The sequence below is a fragment of the Nicotiana attenuata genome, unplaced genomic scaffold, assembly GCF_001879085.1.
Source record: "Nicotiana attenuata strain UT unplaced genomic scaffold, NIATTr2, whole genome shotgun sequence".
NCBI lineage: Eukaryota > Viridiplantae > Streptophyta > Magnoliopsida > Solanales > Solanaceae > Nicotiana > Nicotiana attenuata.
This window is the reverse complement of record NW_017673351.1, coordinates 1-11,149: the sequence shown is the minus strand read 5'-3', so window position 1 is coordinate 11,149 and position 11,149 is coordinate 1.

Here is an 11,149-nt window from a genome sequence, read left to right as displayed (position 1 = left end):
TGAGGTAAGTGGCTTGTCTAACCTTGTGTGGGGGAACTCCCCTTAGGATTTGGTACTGTGATATCTGAAACGCCTTCTACGTGAGGTGACGAGTGCGTACTTGTGCTGATTGTTGAAAATCCTGTTTTCCATTTAAGTATCTATATTTCGTATTTTATCTCATTGTTTACACTGCTTGAACTTTGAGCTTACTGTTAGCTTAGAAAATCATGCCTAAATGACTGAATTACCTACTTGCTCAAACTGCCATATCTGAACTCTGTTCAGCATGCTAGGTTAGAATTACCTGTCTATTTTGATATTAAATTGAATTGAGTTGATTATTCTTGTGTTGTTGTTGTTTGTTTACATTGGGACTACGGGCGGTTCCCGGTAGATCCCCCTTGTTTGTTTATTTGGGACTATGAACATGATATTCCGGTAGCTCCCCCTACGCAGTGATATGGACTACTGGACAGCACTCCAGAGATCCACTGATTGTTCACTTTTGGGGCTACAGGACGGGATCCTGGTAGACCCCCGGTTGTTATCTCTGAGTTGAGTTGTATACCTTCTGTGATTATTTGCCTTAGTTGTGGTTGTTGTTTCTCTCATTATCTGTATTTCTTTACTACTACTCATCTTCCTTATATATTATTGTATATGTCTGATAGGGCCCTGACCTTCCTCGTCACTACTCGACCGAGGTTAGGCTTGGCACTTACTGGGTACCGATGTGGTGTACTCATGCCCTTTCCTGCAGATGTTTTTGCGTGTGCAGATCCAGGTACTTCCACTCAGTCTTATCACCCTTGAGGCGAGGCACCTTCAATAGAGATTTCGAGGTACATCTGCTGCGTCCGCAGACCGAGGAGTCCCTTTCCATTCTCTGTAGTAGTATAGACCTTCTGTATCGCGTTGTTGTTAGACATTTTTGGAGTTAGAGCATTTTATGTACTCTTAGCTTGTGATTCATGGGGTTCCGGATTTTGGGAGTGTTGGGTTGAAATTCATGGATTGTTATATGCCGGGCGGCATCTTAAACACTGTTATACTTTGTTATCTCAGTTTTTATTAGTTCCTTTTCTACATTTGTTAGGCTTACCTAGTCGTAGAGACTAGGTTCCATCACGACTGTTCACGGAGGGCGAACTTGGGTCGTGACACATTGGTATCAGAGCTCTAGGTTCATAGGAGTCATGAATCACAGGCCGATTTATTAGAGTCTCGCCAATTGGTACGGAGACGTCTTTGCTTATCCACGAGAGGCTATGTAACTGTTAAGAAAATTTCACTACATTTGAATTTCTTGTCGTGCGCGATCTTTTATATCGAAATTCTAAACTTCTGTCTTACGTTCTCTCACAGATGGTGAGGACACGTGCTACTGGAGGTGACCGGACACCCGCGCCCCCTGCAAGAGCCGCTAGAGGTCGGGGCCAGGGTGGAGGCCGAGGACGCGCACGCGGTGTAGCCAGAGCACCCGCACGAGCTGCTACCGAGGAGCCACAAGCAGTTCTAGCTGGAGCCCAGGCGCCTGACACGCCCACAGCTACTACTACTCCAGCACTCCAGGAGACTCAGGCGCAGTTTATGAGTATGTACACCACTCTACCTCAGGCAGGGTTGCTTTACCTTGCTGCAGCCACATCCCAGGCTAGGGAGGAGCACAGACTCCCGCCGCCCGCACTCCTGAGCGGCGAGTGCATGTGGAGCAGATCTTAGAGATTATACCGGCACAGCCTGTAGCCCCAGCTCAGCCCGAGGAGAGGGCAGTAGCTTCAGAGGAGGAGCAGAAGAGGCTTGATAGGTTCAAGATGTATCAGCCTCCTACATTCAGTAGACTAGCATCAGATGATGCTTTGGGATTTCTAGAGGAGTGCTACCGTATCCTCCGTACCATGGGCATATCAAGATCGAGCGGGGTTTCCTTCACTGCATTTCAGCTTCGTGGAGCTGCCTATCAGTGGTGGCGTGCTTATGAGTTATACAGTATGGATGAGGCAGCTTCCCTGACTTGGACTCAGTTTTCAGATATGTTCACGAGAGAGTATGTTCTCCAGAGCCTCAGCGACGCTTGGCGCGCAGAGTTTGAGCATTTGCGCCAGGGTACTACGACTATCTCGGAGTATGCTGTCCGTTTCACCGACTTGGCTAGACATGCACCAGCTTTAGTTTCTACTGTTCGCGAGAAGGTTCGCCGGTTTATTGAGGGGCTCATTCCTAGCATCAGGTCTAGTATGGCTCGGGAGTTGGAGATGGATATTTCTTATCAGCAGGTGGTGAGCTTTTCTAGGAGAGTATAAGGTATGCATGCTCAGGACAGAGAGTAGAGGGAGGTCAAGAGGTCTCGAGAGTCGGGCCATTATTCTGGTACCCGTGCCCCAGCTTCAGTTGTCATGGTAGGGGTTATATGAGTTGCCCCGTTCATTCAGCTCTTCCAGCAGCCAGTGGTATTCCAGCTCCTCCTAGACCACATGAGCCTTATTATGCACCTCCAGTAGCTAGTGCGCCTCCTGCACGGGGTGCTTTCAGTGGTCAGTCCAGTAGACCTGGCCCAAGCCAGTCACAGTCGCCACGTCCTCCCAGAGCTTGTTTTGAGTGTGGTGACACATGCCATATGGTGAGGGATTGCCCTAGACTTTGAAGGGGTGCACTTTCACAGACTTCTCAGCCACAGCGTGCTCCGCAGAGTTCTCAGGCTATGATCACAACACCGGTTGCTACACCACCTGCTCAGCTAGCTAGAGGTGGAGGTCAGGGAGGTAGAGGTCGCCCTTAAGAGGGAGGCCAGGCCAGACACTATGCCCTTCCTACCCGTACTGAGGCCGTCGCCTCCAATTCAGTCATCACAGGTACTATCCTGGTCTGTCATAGAGATGCATCAGTTTTATTCGATCCAGGCTCCACTTATTCTTTTGTGTCCTCTTATTTTTCCCCGTATTTGGGCGTATCTCGGGATTCTTTGAGTTCTCCTATTTATGTTTCTACTCCTGTAGGGGATTCTCTTGTTGTGGACCGCGTTTATCGGTCATGTTTGATTGCTCTTAGTGGTTTTGAGACCAGAGTCGATTAGTTATTGCTCAGCATGGTAGACTTTGATGTTATTCTGGGCATGGACTGGTTGTCGCCCCATTATGCTATTCTTGATTGTCACATTTGTGACGCTGGCTATGCCAGGTGTACCGCGAGTAGAGTGGAGGGGTACCTTAGATCATACTTCCAGTAGAGTTGTTTCATTCCTTGAGGCTCAGCGTATGGTTGAGAAAGGGTGTGACGCGTATCTAGTTTATGTGAGAGATGTCAGTATTGATACCCCAACAGTTGATTCAGTCCCAGTAGTGCGGGATTTCTCTGATGTGTTCCCAGCCGACCTTACGAGCATGCCGCCCGATAGAGATATTGATTTTGGAATTGATCTGTTGCCGGGTACTCAACCCATTTCTATTCCTCCGTACCGTATGGCTCCTCTTGAGTTGAAGGAGTTGAAAGAGCAGTTACAGGAATTGCTTGATAAGGGTCTCATTTGGCCCAGTTTATCACCTTGGGGTGCTCCAGTGTTATTTGTGAAGAAGAAGGATGGTTCTATGCGTATGTGTATTGATTATCGCCAGTTGAACAAGGTTATAGTGAAGAACTGTTATCCTTTGCCTCGTATTGATGACCTGTTTGATCAGTTACAGGGTGCTCATGTGTTTTCTAAGATTGAATTGCGTTCAGGCTATCATGAGTTGAAGATTCAGGAGCCAGATATCCCGAAGACTGCCTTCAAGACTCAGTATGGTCATTATGAGTTCCTTGTTATGTCATTTGGGCTGACCAATACCCCAGCAGCCTTCATGCATTTGATGCACAGTGTATTCCGGCCATATCTTGATTCATTCGTCATTGTCTTTATTGATGACATTCTGGTATATTCTTGGAGTCGGGAAGATCATGAGCAGCAGCTGAGGACAGTGCTTCAGACTTTGAGAGAGAAGAAATTATATGCTATGTTCTCGAAATGTGAGTTTTGGTTGGATTCCGTGGCATTCTTGGGTCACATGGTATGTAGTGAGGGGATAAGGGTGGATCCGAAGAAAGTGGAAGCAGTGCAGAGTTGGCCCAGACCATCCTCAGCTATAGAGATCCGTAGTTTTCTTGGCTTGGCGGGTTATTACCGTCAATTTGTTGAGGGATTTTCATCCATTGCAGCACCTATGACCAGACTGACCCAGAAGGGTGCTCCTTTCTAGTGGACGGAAGAGTGTGAGGAGAGCTTTCAGAAGCTCATGACAGCTTTGACTACGGCCCCAGTTTTGATATTGCCTACCGGTTCGGGGTCTTATACTGTCTATTGTGATGCCTCGAGGGTTGGCCTTGGAGCGATATTGATGCAAGACGGTAGGGTGATTGCCTACGTGTCCAGACAGTTGAAGGTACATGGGAAGAATTATCCTGTCCATGATCTCGAGTTAGCTGCTATTGTTCACGGCTTGAAGATCTGGCGTCATTATTTGTACGGTGTGCCTTGTGAGATTTATACTGATTACCGGAGTTTGCAGCATCTGTTCAAGCAGAAGAACCTTAATTTGCGTCAGAGGAGGTGGTTAGAACTGCTGAAGGACTGTGATATCACTATTTTGTATCACCCGGGCAAGGCCAATGTGGTGTCCGATTCTTTGAGTAGACTGGAGGAGAGTTTGGGGAGTTTGGCTTATTTACCAGCAGCAGAGAGGCCCATGGCGATGGATGTTTAGGCCTTAGCCAGTCAGTTTGTGAGATTGGATCTTTCGGAGCCTAGTCGGGTCCTTGCTTGTGTGGTTTCTCGGTCTTCCTTGTTTGATCGTATCCGGGAGCGTCAGTTGATGACCCTCATTTGCTTGTCCTCAAGTACAAGGTTCTGCGAGGGGATGCCAGAGATGTGACCATTGGTGATGACGGGGTATTGAGGATGCAGGGTCGGGTTTGTGTACCAATGTTGATGTGCTTCGGGACTTGATTCTAGAGGAGGCCCATAGTTCGCGGTACTCCATCCATCCGGGTGCCGCAAAGATGTATCAGGATTTTAGGTAGCACTATTGGTGGAGGCGGATGAAGAAGGATATAGTTGGGTTTGTTGCTTGGTGCCTCAATTGTCAGCAGGTAAAGTATGAGCACCGGAGATCGGGTGGATTGCTTCAGCAGATAGAGGTCCCGGAGTAGAAGTGGGAGTGGATCACCATGGACTTCGTAGTCGGGCTTCCACAGACTTCGAGGAAGTTCGATGCCATTTGGGTTATTGTGGATCGGCTGACCAAGTCCGTGCACTTCATTCCTGTGTGTACCACCTATTCTTCAGTGCGGTTGGCGGAGATTTATATCCGGGAGATTGTCCGTCTGCATGGTACTCCAGTTTCTATTATATTAGATAGAGGTACTCAGTTCACATCACGGCTCTGGAGGGCCGCAAAGCATGAGTTGGGCACTCGGGTGGAGTTGAGCAAAGCATTTCACCCCCAGATGGACGGACAATCCAAGCGCACTATTCAATTTTTGAAGATATGCTCCGTGCGTGTGTGATGGAGTTTGGAGGTTCTTGGGATCAGTTCTTGCCACTGTCGGATTTTTTCTTACAACAATAGCTATCAGTCCAGCATTCAGATGGCACCGTTTGAGGCCTTGTATGGTAGGCGGTGTAGATCCCCGATGGGTTGGTTCGAGCTGGGCGAGGCTAGATTATTGGGCACAGACTTGGTACAGGATGCTTTGGAGAAAGTCAAGGTAATTCAGGATAGACTCCATACAGCCCAATCCAGATAGAAGAGTTATGCAGACCGGAAGGTTCGTGATGTTTCCTATATGGTTGGAGAGCGGGTTTTGCTACGGGTTTCGCCTATGAAGGGTGTTATGAGATTACGAAAGAAAGGGAAATTGAGTCCGAGGTTTATTGTCCCTTTTGAGATGTTGCGGCGTGTTGGGGAGGTTGTTTATGAGCTTGCCTTACCTCCCAGCTTGGCAAAAGTTCTTCCGGTATTTCATGTTTCGATGCTCCGGAGGTATCACGGTGATCCGTCGCACGTGTTGGATTTCAGTTCAGTCCAGTTGGACAAGGATCTATCTTATGTTGAGGAACAGTGGCTATACTGGACAGACAGGTTCGAAAGTTGAGGTCAAAGAACATTGCATCAGTGAAGGTTCAGTGGCGGGGTCAGCCGGTCGAGGAGGCAACTTGGGAGACCGAGCAGGATATGCGCATCCGTTACCCTCATCTTTTCACTACTTCAAGTATGTCTCTATGCTCGTTTGAGGACGAACAAATGTTTAAGTGTTGGAGGATGTGACCACCCGGCCGGTCGTTTTAAGAGTTAACGCCCCGATCTCCCATTAACTATTTTCCTCGTGTTTGTTTCTGCTATTGTGAGTTGCCGGGAGGATTTACTTGGAGTTTTGGAGAGTTTTGGGACACTTATTCCCCAAACGAGAGTTTAAGTTTTAGAATATGGGCCGTAGTCGGAGAAGTATGAAGACGGCCTCGGAATGGAATTATGTTGGTTCCGTTAGCTCCGTCGGGTAATTTCGGGATCAGGGGCACGTTCGGATTGTGTTTAGGAGGTCCGTAGCTCAATTAGGCTTGAAATGCCGAAAGTTGAATTTTTTAAGTTTCCGGTTCGATAGTGAGATTTTGATATCGGGGTCGAAATGGAATTCAGGAAGTTGGAGTAGGTCCGTAGTGTCATTTGGGACGTGTGTGCAAAATTTCAGGTAATTCTGTCACGAACCCAGTTCGCCCTCCGTGAACATGTCGTGACGGCACCTAGTCCCTATGACTAGGTAAGCCTAACAATGCGGAAGATAAACCATAATTGCGGAAGATAATAAATAAAACTGAACTGGTAAAATAAACAGTGTTTAAGGTGCCGCTCGGCACATACCACAACAATTCTCGAAGCTAACAAACTCCCAAAACCCGAAAACTCACAAATCACAAGCTAAGGGATACATAAGAGGCTCTGACTCAAGAATATCTATACAAGCCATGTAGCCTAACACGGACTCGCTCGAAGTTTCAAAACACATAAAACAACATCGAAACGACGGATCAAACCAAAAATCAAGCTTATGAACTTCCAAATCTTAAAAATACGCTTTCGATCTAAAATCTAACCAAACCACGTCCGAATGACCTGACATTTTGCACACACATCCCAAATGACATGACGGAGCTACTGTAACTTCCGGAATTCCATTCCGACCCTCAGATCAAAATCCCACTATCGGACCGGAACTTCAAAAATTCAAACTTCGGCATTTCAAGCTTAAATTAGCTACGGACCTCCAAAATACATTCCGAACACGCACCCAACCCCGAAATCACCTACCGGAGCTAACGGAACCATCCGATTTCCATTCCGAGGCCCTCTTCACAATGTTCTGACTACGGACCACTTTCCAACACTTAAGCTCTCATTTAGGGACTAAGTGTCCCAAAACTCTCCGAAACTCCACGCCAAACGTCCCGGCAAACCAAAATAGCAGAAATGAACTTAGGGGAAGCAGTTAATAGGGGATCGGGGCATGAATTCTAAAAACGACCGGTCGGGTCATTACATCCTCCCACACTTAAACATTCGTTCGTCATTGAACGAGCATAGATAACATACCTGAAGTCCTCAAGTCACTGAGTGCGCACTTCCAACATACACCCGCGAGTGATCCCACGTCACCCCAATCCACTTAAGCCTGACGACACCATCTCAACTGAAATTTAACCTTTCTAGCGATACCAATAGGCCTTCAAGCCAGAATTTTCACCTTCCATCCGTTTCCAAAGGACCCGATCCTAAATCCATGTCCGGTATCAGTCGCAACCAGCTATTTCACTAGAAGCCAACACATACAGGGTGCAACCACACAACATGACACATCACACATAAGCCCACAATAACATTTCTGATAGCAATACTTGCCTGAGATCAAATTCGTACCGGCCATAAGCCTCATATCCAACAGGAACTCTTTTCAAACCTCCACAACACTGGAGATGATACAATTACCACGAAATCTGCATAACAAAACACCCGAACAACCAAGTCTCAGCCAACATCAATGGGTACACACCCCACAAGCTAAAACTCAAGAAGCATAGAACAAAAATGACTGAACATGAGAAAGGAAACATATAAGGGAACTAACAAACAAATCAAGCTAGCACAGATTCTTCTAAAACACAAATCGACAAAACATCTAACAAGAAAGAATGAAAGCATATAAAAGACTCACAAAGATCTTATACTGATATAACTTCTCACCGCAGTACACAACCCGGTCTCAACATATCAAATCACCTGAAATCAAGAGGGTCCCGCCCTCATTATTGAATCACAAGTAGGGCACACATCAACCCATCTAGAGACTCTCACTAGATCAATTCCGTCTATAAATTACAACACAGGCTGGCTCCAACACCGGTGGAGCATAGAAATCACACCTCGTAACCAAGAATACTCAGAGATCACATCGAACATACCAAAACAGACAACATGAATTTACTACTAGCCTCATAACTCTCGACAACAGCTAGAAACGGAGGATAGACACGGCTATCACTCATAGAACCTCCCAACAGAATAATCACGTAAACAGAGTACACATCATGAAACGCACTCATAAATCGAACAACAAATAAGGGAACTCACCCCGATAAGCAGATTGTGATGAACTACAGATAGTGACCCTCTATAACTAACCGAATCCATTCCTGAATGACATTCAACTAGCGCACCGACCTCAAGCCTACTATATGAAAAACATCAACGAGTCGGGCCTCCCCCTCTTGCGCGCCCTCTACCCACCTGAATACCTCGCTGGGACACACCGGTCCGAAGTCTGGGACAATCTCTCATCATGTGGCTAGTATCTCCACACTCAAAGCACCCTCTCTGCTGACGAGGCAGTGGGAACTCTGTGATGCGGGTACTCCGAGACCCACGAGCACCTAAGTCACCATGCAAAGTCTAAAGCGCGAACTGAACTGGCTGACCCGCAAAACCTCTACCATGACGCACCCTTCCTCCAAAATAAGGACCAACATATCTCCCCGGTCTACGAGGCCTCTTCGTCTCCTCAAACTCTCTCTCCTGATCTCGGTTGCTCTCTCTCTCTCTTGTGACCCTGCCTGCCCTCTCTCTCTCTAGCATGCATACCCTCTATCCTTATAGCAATATTCACTACCTACTGATACGGAATATCCATCTCCAACTCACGGGCCATGCTGGACCTGATGCTAGGAATAAGCCCCTCAATAATTGGCGAACCTTCTCGCGAATAGTAGAAACCAACATTGAGGCATGTCTAGCCAAACTGGTGTACCGGACAACATACTCCGAGACGGTCATAGCACCCCGGCGCAAATGCTCAAACTCTGCGCGCCATGCATACCTGAGGCTCTGAGGAACAAACTCTCTCAGAATCATATCTGAAAACTGGGTCCAAGTCAGTTAAGCTGCCTCGTCTGGGCTGTCTAACTCATAGGTGCGCCACCAATCATAGACGGCCCCTCGAAGCTGAAAAGTAGTGAAAGAAACCCCGCTTGGTCCAGAGATACCCATAGTACGGAGAATACGGTAACACTCATCAAGAAACCCCAAGGCATCGTCTGATGCTAATCCACTAAACATTGGAGGATCATACTTCTTGAACCTCTCTAGTCTCATCTGCTCCTGCTCGGAAGCCAGTGCCATTCCCTCGGGCTGAACTGGTGCCGCTGGCGGCGCAGGAATAATCTCTGGGACCTGCTCAACATGCACTCACTGCTCAGCAGTGCGGGCGGCGGGAGTCTGTGCTCCTCCCCCGGCCTGGGATGTGGCTGCAGCAAGGAGAAGCAATCCTGCCCAAGCAAAAGTGGTGTAAATACTCATGAACTGTGCCAAAGTCTCCTGAATGGCTGGAGTAGTAGCAGCAATAGGCGTGTTAGGTGTCTGGACTCCGGCTGGATCTGCTGGTGGTACCTCGGCGGCAGCTCGCGCAGGTGCTCTCGTTGCACCACGTGCGCGTCCTCGAACTCTACAGCGGCCCCGACCTCCGACGGCTGCAGTAGGGGGCGCGAGTGCCTGATCACCTCGGGTAGTACGTGTCCTCACCATCTGTGAGAGAGTAGAAGATAGAGGTTTAGGATTGTAGATGTCAAAAATCTCGCATGACAGGTAAATCAAATGAAGTGGAATTTTCCTAACAGTTACATAGCCTCTCGCAGATAAGTACAGACGTTTGCATACCGATCCACGAGACTCTAATAAACCGACTTGTGATCTGTGACTCCTATGAACCTAGAGCTCTGATACCAACTTGTCACGACCCCAGTTCGCCCTCCGTGAACATGTCGTCACGGCACCTAGTCCCTATGACTAGGTAAGCCTAACAATGCGGAAGAAAAACCACAATTGCGGAAGAAAATAAATAAAACTGAACTGGTAAAATAAACAGTGTTTAAGGTGCTGCTCGGCACATACCACAACAATTCTCGAAGCTAACAAACTCCCAAAACCCGGAAACTCACAAATCACAAGCTAAGGGATACATAAGAGGCTCTGACTCAAGAATATCTATACAAAGGGGAAATACTGAAAGAGCTATACTTATTACAGAAAGCTAGAAAGAGACTCCTCGGTCTGCGGACGTAGCAGATATACCTCGAAGTCTCTACCGATACGCCTCCTTCCAAGGCTTACAGAACTGAGTGGGAGTACCTATATCTGCACAACAAAAATGTGCAGAAGAGTAGCATGAGCACACCACGGTGGTGACCAGTAAGTATCAAGACTAACCTCGGTGGAGTAGTGACGAGGAACAGTCAAGGCACCTACCGGTCAATAAACAGTATAATCATAGGAATAATGGAAACGACATATAAATATGTAAAGACTGCATGAATGACCAAGAATGCTACAATTCACAATAAGGGAAAAATACAACAAGTAACAACGAGAATATAATAAATGATGATACGAAATGATGGCAGAATCGCAATCCAAATCCTAAGGTCACAACACCGCAAGGGGAAAACAAGTCAATAACTCATATCCTACAATGATGTTCACAAAGGTCTTATTCAACTCTTTCCACAATTTCACCAAGTCTCGGACAAACCACAACTCGTGAAGGCCCAGCATCTGAAATCTAACAATTGGCATCCTGTGCTCCATCAATCTCA